We start from the raw sequence: 9,461 nt of genomic DNA on the forward strand, positions 1-9,461 counted from the left end.
AAAAAGAGAACGTTGCCACGGCAAGTAGCTGAAATATGTAAATGAAATATGTAAAATGCTTTTTATATTTTATTTCATTTCAGTAATAATGTTTATTTTATTTTAAGTGACATTTTTATGGTTTTAGTTTTAGTTTTGTTAACGATACTAACCCTGTGCTGAAACTCAAAACAGAGGAACAATTGTGTGATTTTGTTACAATTTCAAATGCTATACCTATATCCGAACACATAATGTGACTTAATGTCAAATGAAGGCACAGTATAGTAGCAGATTTCAGCACTAAAGTACACTCTCAGAAAAAAAGGTACAAAAGCTGACACTGGGGTGGTACCCTTTCAAAAGACCCCTAAGGGGTGCATATTAGCACCTTAAATGTACATATTAGTGCCTAAATGGTACATGTTAGTGTCTTTTGAAAGGATACAACACCAGTGACAGATTTGCATGTTCTGATTTGATAATGTTTGACTGGTGCCAATAATTTTAATGCAGTTGTGCTCATGTTTGTCCATGGGGATAAGATACAGTGAACACCATAATGAAATTTGACATTTAAATGTGATTTCGACCCTGATGCTCAACACATAAGTTACACCAAAGGAGGTCTAAATACCTGGAGAGCATGTTAGCATTCCCATTCATCTCAATAGCAGATGCTCAGCTGGTGTATTCAGCCTCTGAAATACACAACCTGCAACCTGCCATCTTTGCTCTCAGGCACTCAGTTCCTAAGAAACATATTCGAGCTTTACTCAAACCTGGATTAAAATAACCACATTTATTTCTGAGATGAATAGACTGCACTTGCTGAATTAAAGGAGTAGTTCTCCCAAAAATGAAAATTGTACAAAAATGTACGCACCCCCAGGCCATCCAAGTAGGAGTTTGTTTCTTCATCAGAACAGATTTGGAGAAATTACATCACTTGCTCACCAATGGATCCTCTGCAGTGAATGGGTGCCGTCAGAAGAAGAAGTCAAACAGTTAATAAAAACATGACAATAATCCACAAGTAATCTACACAACTCCAGTCATTCCATCAATCTTTGGAAGCAAAAAGCTGCAAGTTTGTAATGAACAAATTCATCAAGACATTATTAACTTTCAACTGTTGCAAAGGATCCATTGGTGCGCAAGTGATGTAATGCTAAACTTCTTCTTAAAAGCAATTTGTTCTGATGATGAAGGAACAAACTCATCTACATATTGGATGGCCTGAGGGTGAGTTTAGCAATTTTCAAATTTTCATTTTTGGGTGAACTATTTAACATAGCAAGTTGCATACTGCCATTTGAGACGTTTCTCATTGCATATTGCATACAGTTTCACACAAAATAGTAGTCAGATTACATTATATACTGTCAAATATGCAATAAGCAGCAGCCTATTTTAGTATTCCATTCTAAAGAGCTATTCTCCTTCCCTGCCCTGTTTACCTGCAACAGTGTGTTTGTGTTTGCAGTGATCAAAGTCACTTTGATGTGTGTTACGTGTTCGCACGTGGCTCCCGAAGTGGAATACATGTCATCGTTTGAGTCCATCCCTTCACTGCTGTAATCTGCATTGATTGGCTGAGTCTCAGTGCATCCTACTTTGCATTCCCTTTATTTGTAGAGAAGGAGACTGTTCTCCTCCTGTTTTGAACAGCAAGCTTAATACACAGAGGTTCATATATTGGGATTTCCTTTAACACATATACATCTTTGTATTCCTCATGTGCAGCTTGCAGTTGAACGGTTTCTCACGCATATTGTGACTATATTATGTTTTTGCTGACATGGCACCCCGTGGGCTTAAAAAAGAAAGAAAAAACAACAGTTCCTAGGCATCTGCAATATTAAAATGTCAGAAAAATGATAAGTCTTAATTAAGAGATAATAATGTATTAATAATTCATAGATTATAGTATCCCTCCTATACACATGCACGCGCACACACACACACACACACACACACACACACACACATCACAACCCCCGCTGAGAATTAAACACAGAAGAGGAGTAACAAAGGTAATTATCTTATTCTGGTTATGTGGGTTAATAAGGCTTTTTTTCTGAAGGCCACAAGATTAATGTGAGTCTATATAAAACCCCTCAGCTCTTGCCAAACATGAGTTGAGTGTCCGTTAGATTCCAGAACTTTCAGCGTGCCAGGGATAGAACGGCACAGTGTTAATGTAATTACGTGTGTATCAAAGAAGAGCCTTTTAAAGGAACAGTTCACTTAGTATGGTCAACCACCAAAAAAAAAAAAAAAAAAGCACATTTAGTCAATTAGTATAAAAATGTTAAAAAAAATTAACACAATCATTAATTATAAAAAACATTTAACCAATTATACCATTTCTCAATGCATTAAAACAATTATAAATAATTTACACAATTAATCTTTCTGTAGGGCTTTCAATTTAACATGTTAGTTTAGCATGATGAACTATAAAAATACAATTAAAATGTATAAAATTAGTCATTAAGTATAAAAAGATGAAAAAGCAATACATTATAAAACAATTATTTAAAAAAACTGTTTTTTAAAAAAGTGCATTTAATCCTTAATTATAAATAAATCTCAAATTAACACAATTATCATGTCCCCTTACATAAATTCCTTAATGAAATTTTCCTACCATCAGAGCAATTCAAGCTGTATGTTATAATATCAGCATATTTTTGCAAGTCACCAAACTATGGCACAATAACAGAGAAGCCGCATACATTTTTCTGTTCAAAAAACAGCTGGAGCAGAACGGAATGGTACTAAACACAAGGGTCTTGAAACACGCTTTTTAAAATTGAACTTGACAATGCAACTTAAAAACACGGCATGAGATGCTGAAAACCATAAAATGCAACACAACGACCAAAACTCCATGTATACAAAATCTGCATGTATACACAGACAAAAATTTAAGAAATAGCACAGGCATAATTCTTTCTGAATAGTCTCTAAATCTACCTCAGACTGACAACTTGATTGCAGTATGGACTGCTGTGAAGTTATGTGAAAATAAAACTATATATTGACTTCCTAAGCCACTTGTTAATGTCCATTTATTGATTTACTCGTCTGCCACAACAATGTGCTTGAATCATCTTCTTCTTGGGGCTGCTCTTAACAAATATTGATATAATGTGATTAATTGTAATTAACGTGGCTCATAATTGGAATAAATGAAATTCGATTGACAAGCCTATTTTTTCCATCATTGAAGTCTCAGTCCCTCTTCACTTTCATTGTACAGAAAAGATCAGCATGAACATTCTGCCAAACATCTGCTTTTGTGTCCCATATAGAAGAAAACGAATGACAAGAAAGGAATGACAAGCTAAATAATGGTAAATGATGATTATTGGGGAGAACTACTTCTTGTCTTTTTAAAGTAAAATGAACAGTACAAGACTGATGACTTTTAATGCAAGTAGGCTATGTAATCATTATAGTTTTTTGCATTCAAAATTCATCAGTTTGGAAATAAGTTTGTAAATGTTTAAACATTGTCCGCCTGTATTTTTTATGGTGAATCAATGCAATAAAAATGAAAGACATTTATAGATTTGTTCTAGGTTATTTCTGCATTTCTGCAGCATTTACGACTTCTCTGAACATCGCAGATGGTGTTTAGACAGTCGTATGCATGTATAACTACTACTGTGTAGAAAAATACATGCCGGGTGTCTTAATATTGGCCGCTTAAAGCTGTGCATTTCGAAATGAAGCCGCAAGCTGTGAGATGAGTTTCAGAACGAGCACTCGGCCTATTGACATCACGGGTAGTTTATTGATTTGAGTCACATTAGTGGACAAAGGATTCGAAGTTTCGACATTTTGGCTTGATGAGTAAATTGACTATGTTTCTTTGCTTTTTCTCCAAGTACACACACACTGATCAGGTGGTGCAGACTCGCTTGGCTACACTCACAGTCTGTTTTTCTTCCAGATGAGTCTTTACCATCGATACCCAGTGTGTGCGCTTGTGTGTGCCGCTTTTGGCATGTCCTTTAGTTTAACAGCACTCCTGTGCACAAACCACAGGCTTGGCTCAGTTAGATCATGGCAGTGGTAGATGACAAGGTTTAACCTCACTAACTGTATCTGATTAACAGCAGGGTGACAGCAAATGAACAAGCCGTCCTTTCACACTGACACACACTCGCTGACCCAGAACGGAGAGCAGGGACAGGGCGAGGTAAAAGCCTGGGAAAAAGCCAAGAAAACAGCAGAAGCACAAATCGAATGTGCAGAATATCACATTAATCCACGCTAGAACACTCTGACAGTGGCATTTTGCATGAAGCATGGGTTACCTAACGCGGGATGCAAGCAGCGAAAGGCCTCCAGGTTTGAGATGAAATATGGACCGGTGCATCACAGGGATCTAATTTCGATTGTCACATCCTCAAGGTACTAATGAATGCCGACTCTGTCGTTGCTCTCTTACGAGCGCTGTCACAGCAATCCATAAAAACGATACATTATGTGTTTCAGTCGGGGGAAGATAAGTGTAACACTCGCCTGTTGCATCCTCAGAATCGGCATAAAAAGCCAATATGGAAAGGTGAGCTATTTTAAAATCTGCATAACAAGAAATCTCTCAGGAAACGAGTGAAATCAATCACTCAACAATCCATAATACTACCTGTCCTGATGACACATGGCATTTAAACCTACACAAGTACTGCTGACAAGAAATATACAGAAGGAAGCCAAACACAAATGGCCAAATGTATGTGGACAGTCGCTGCTAATTAACTAAAGAGCTAAGCAGCAATTCCATCGAGAAGGAATCACAATGCTACGGCATACAGCGACATCTGAAGAGGAGACTGGCAGAAGGCCTTATGTAAATAACTCCTTTTGATATTATGATGAGAAGATTGAAAGTTTAAAATTTAACCCCAACCCTCACAAAAAATAATCATAAAAAAATAATACAAATGAATTAATTAATGGATTTTTTTTTTTGACACTATCAAGCAGTGTGTTATTAACTATTACCCTAAAATGTGATCTGGGACTTTTTACATTTTGCTAATTATTTGCAAGCTATTAAATAAACTAAATAAAAATATCTTTCATTTAAAAAAATATAGAAAAAAAAGTTCCACAAGAGCTGTATTTTCATTATGACCATTCTGATCAATTGAAATCCAGATGCAATATTGTCTAAACACAGCAAAGTGCCTCTCAAACCAGCTAAAACAGTTTGTAGAATATTTGATTAATGACTAGGCAGGATATATATATATATATATATATATACATACATACAGTATATATATATATATAATGTGTGGGGGTGGTTGTAGTCCTGAGGGAGTGTATTTGTAAGTGGTGGCTAGTTGATTATATTAGCATCTATCTACACTACACTTGAGCTCAGCTCTAATGTAGAACATATGGAACATTTATAATAAGCACTTCACACAGAAAGAGAGGAGAGAGGGAGGGGGAGAGACAAACCACGGAGACTCCTAATGGGGTCCTGCTTCCCACCACTTAATAAAAATAGGCAGACGCTCGTTAGATTTTATAATTTCATTTTTTAAATTCTCATACAGTCCAAAACTATATAACTCTCACATACATTTGGCTGAACAGACCTCTTCCTGCAGAGCTTTTCTAGTATTAAACAGCCAAACCACATGTGGGGATATCTAGTCAGATTATTGCAAATATGCTTGTCAAATATAATGATATCATAACTTTCATAAATGAAACCCCACTGTAAAAAGTGGTAATTTCATGTTTCTCAAAAAAGGCTTTCTATGGACCTGAAAAACAAATGAGCATGTGCTATAATTCCATAATACAGGTTTTTAGGCTTCCAGTTTCATCTAAGAATAATTTTGTACTGGCCCTACCTTAAATTATTTAATAATTAAAAAAATTAATGATTTAGAATAAATAAATAATTTAGAAATTAATTAATTAATAAAAGAATCAATTTAATCATATTAATTAAACATTTTGTCTTTATTAAAACTTTTTACTATTACTATATTACTGCTGTTAGTAGTTAAATACGGTTAGATTGCTTTTGTTTAGGCTCTGAGGTTTAGACAATGCTATCCAATGAATTTCTCTATGTGTTCTATAAAGGGAACTCATAGAGTTTTTCAGGGACTACCGGTGGAATCCACAGCGTCTGATAATATACAGGCTATAATAAACACACCGGAGGCAAGGGTCCGTCCGCCTCGGAAAACAGGTAACGGAGATAGATGACCCCTCTGATCCATGCCCTTGGTTACGGCTCCATAACTCCTTCCCTGAGCCCAGATTTGGCTCATAACTGGCATCCAGACTTATTCAGAAAGTTCATTGGCCACATATTTCATTCAGAAACATTAAAACCGTCACTCTGTCAATGAAGCAAAGGAGGAAAGTTGCTATAGTTACTCTTTTGTCAAAGTATGCCACTCTTGCTGCTATCAAAGATGGAAGTGTATTGTTATTTGACACAAATAAATCACTAAAAACACACACAAAAATACATGTAAAAAGATAAACACACACCTATCGATTTATGGTGCAGCCTGTCTCTATTTTTTTTACGGAACTCAAGGCTCAGCTGCCTATATCATTTGTCAAACAGACTTTTTGCAGTACAAATAAGGCCATTGTTAGCCTTTCTGGATTTCAAAGCGTACAAATAGCTTTCTAGCAGGAGCACTTCTCTCATATATAGTCAATATATGCAGCGAGATGGATGTTGAAATTGCCCGTGTCATTTCACTCTTTGGGTGGCTGCATTTGTGTCTGGGCCATTGTAAGGACCCGAGACCTTGAACGGCAGCCCGGATAAGAGGAGGTGAACAGGTGAAAAATGTGCCTGTCCGCACACACTCAATCCTGCCTACACTCTCAGCATGGCGGAGCATAAATACGCTCCGAAAGCAATCAACCTTCGCTTTAAACAACCAACAACAGTATGACTAATAACAATGCTAATGATAAGACGAAAAAGAAAGCGAAAGGGCAAGTAAAGAATTTTTTGTGTGCTTTTCTCCATCTTTATCTATCTCTCCAGTCCTGGCTCAGTGATTTGCCACCATATGGCCTGGCTCATGTACTCGAATATGTGAATGCTAAAACAATGAATTCAACAGCTGCTCCAAAGAAAAACAGATCCTGAAGAGGAAAACAACAGGAAGATAACTGCATAAGCACCGCAGATCGCAGACTTAAATCTAGCAAATAAAGCCTATGTTCAAAATGAAATACTTGTGTACTTATTAATACGTATTTGTGATATGTATTAATACGCATCACTGTAAAAGATGATGCACTGCTAAATTAGTAAAATTACGTTCATCTTACTTATTTGTTTCTGCTCTGTTGACATTACTCAGTTTGATCGAGTTTTTATTACTTTCTGTTACTTAAAACACTGCAATTAAGTTCAATGAACTTAATTTCTTTGTGTTCAATGAAAAGGTCGAACATGTGGCTCCTTTGAACATTCATGTGTTATAGACAGAGGTGCACATTTTCCAGCCTGGTTCTCACAGGAGAACCTGGAGATTTGGTTTGGTCCTCACACTACACATAGTGTGACCCATTAAATAAATAAATATATATAACTATAAATAATAAATAAATAATAGAGATAATTTTATTGCACTTTATTTAAAGTAAAATAATTAAAAAATAATAAAGTGTGATAATACTATTATAAATAATTTTACATGTTTTAAAATAAAAAGGGAGCATTAAATACAAATACAATTATTATATAGTAAACCTAAAAATATAATGCTAATATTTACTTCTATTTTAATATAAATTTATATCATTTTCAAACTTAAACTCAGCAGGCCTTTATTTTGGCAAATAAGTATGCGCTTCCGACAGACGCGTGCGAGCATGAGCACTTGTGCTCCTTGGGAATTTTCAAAAGACTTTTGCGTGCTTTTTTCGTATTGTCAAACGGCGGTAAGTTATTTACAGTCTATAAATATGTAAGCAAAAACACTGTAATGGTAATGTTTAAAGTGTTGTGAGGTGGCATTGAAGCAAAATAAACCCTTTGAAATTAGCCGCGAAATTAACTTGTCTGATTCTGAAGGGACGTAAGTTAAACATGATGGTGCAAGCAACCGTGAAGACGGAAGATGTTAATTCTGTATATTACCAAAGACTGAAGATAATACCACGGCGACAGATTCTGTATGTAATTGATTTTATTCTTCATTGAGGACATTTTATAAAACCTACAGAGGATGGGACCCAGCGGCCTTCACTAACATGAAGCAGTTTGAAATTCTAACCGTAAAGGTCATCTGACAGAGACGGACGGATGGGTGCTAACCAAAGGTAAGCATTATAAATGTACTTTTATTCGTCTTTTTTCCATGTAATGTTAAATTTCACTCTAAATTTTATTTTTCTGTGTTAATAAGTTTTCAAATTCCCCTCTTTGTTATTTTACATATGCCTGTTGGTTAATTTGCGCGTGAGGTGGTTCAAGATACAGTCTGAGGTAACGTAAATTTATGTTTATCCCTTTTAGTTGTTTAAATAGGTCACTAAAACATGTAACTTTACAATAATCTATTTAATATTTTCAAAACTTTATCTGGTGTTAAGTGTTTGTTCTTGTAGTAAAATAGACTTTGTCTTGGATCCAGGACGCTCACGCGATTCTGTGAGAGTAATAATTTAAAATAATTTTAAAAAGTAAGACTCTGCTGTATATGGAGGCCCTTATGTGTGTACTTTTCATTATTGTGCATGCAGATATTATTCAGGTATGTGAACACTTGACTATTGCATGAATAATGAATGTACCATCTTTGAATGTACCAGAATTTTAATTGGTTAATTGCAGTTGAAATAAAAATATTGAAATATAACAGTCCGTATCCAGTCCAGATGGTGGAGACAACTCTACAGCCTTGAATGTAAGCAGAGACCATGTCAACTAGATGAGCCCCAAAGACAGATCCCCAGTGAAGGCCTCATCAACTATACGGCCATTGGCACAAAACCTCAGCAAAGACCAAGATGAAAAACACCATGCTGGTTCATCTGGCCAGAGGAGAACTGGCCTGAGCCTGGTTTATACCAAGGTTTTTTCTCCATTTTCTGTCATCTTTGGCTTGCTTATTTGGAAACACTTAATTTTTGGGAATATTAATGACTTGCAACGATTGCAGAGACACTATTTGAAGAGAACTGAACTGAGCTGGATGATGATGACATCACTGTATCAACGATGAACTGACTTTAACTGAAATATTGACCTCTTTTTAGAGCTGCTTTACTGCATAACTGAATTTTGTTTGCATTATTGACACTATTTTCCCGTTTCTTAAGGCAATGGGTTTCCTACATTTTTTTTTAAGTAAAGTCAACTGATCACTTTTTACAGTGTACTACTGTGCATTATGCTGGCATTAATATGCGACACTGTTGTCACATGTCATTGCTATTCAAAAAAAAAAAAAAAAAGT

The sequence above is a fragment of the Sinocyclocheilus rhinocerous genome, unplaced genomic scaffold (assembly GCF_001515625.1).
Source record: "Sinocyclocheilus rhinocerous isolate Xijiao unplaced genomic scaffold, SAMN03320098_v1.1 scaffold2369, whole genome shotgun sequence".
Taxonomy (NCBI): Eukaryota; Metazoa; Chordata; class Actinopteri; order Cypriniformes; family Cyprinidae; genus Sinocyclocheilus; species Sinocyclocheilus rhinocerous.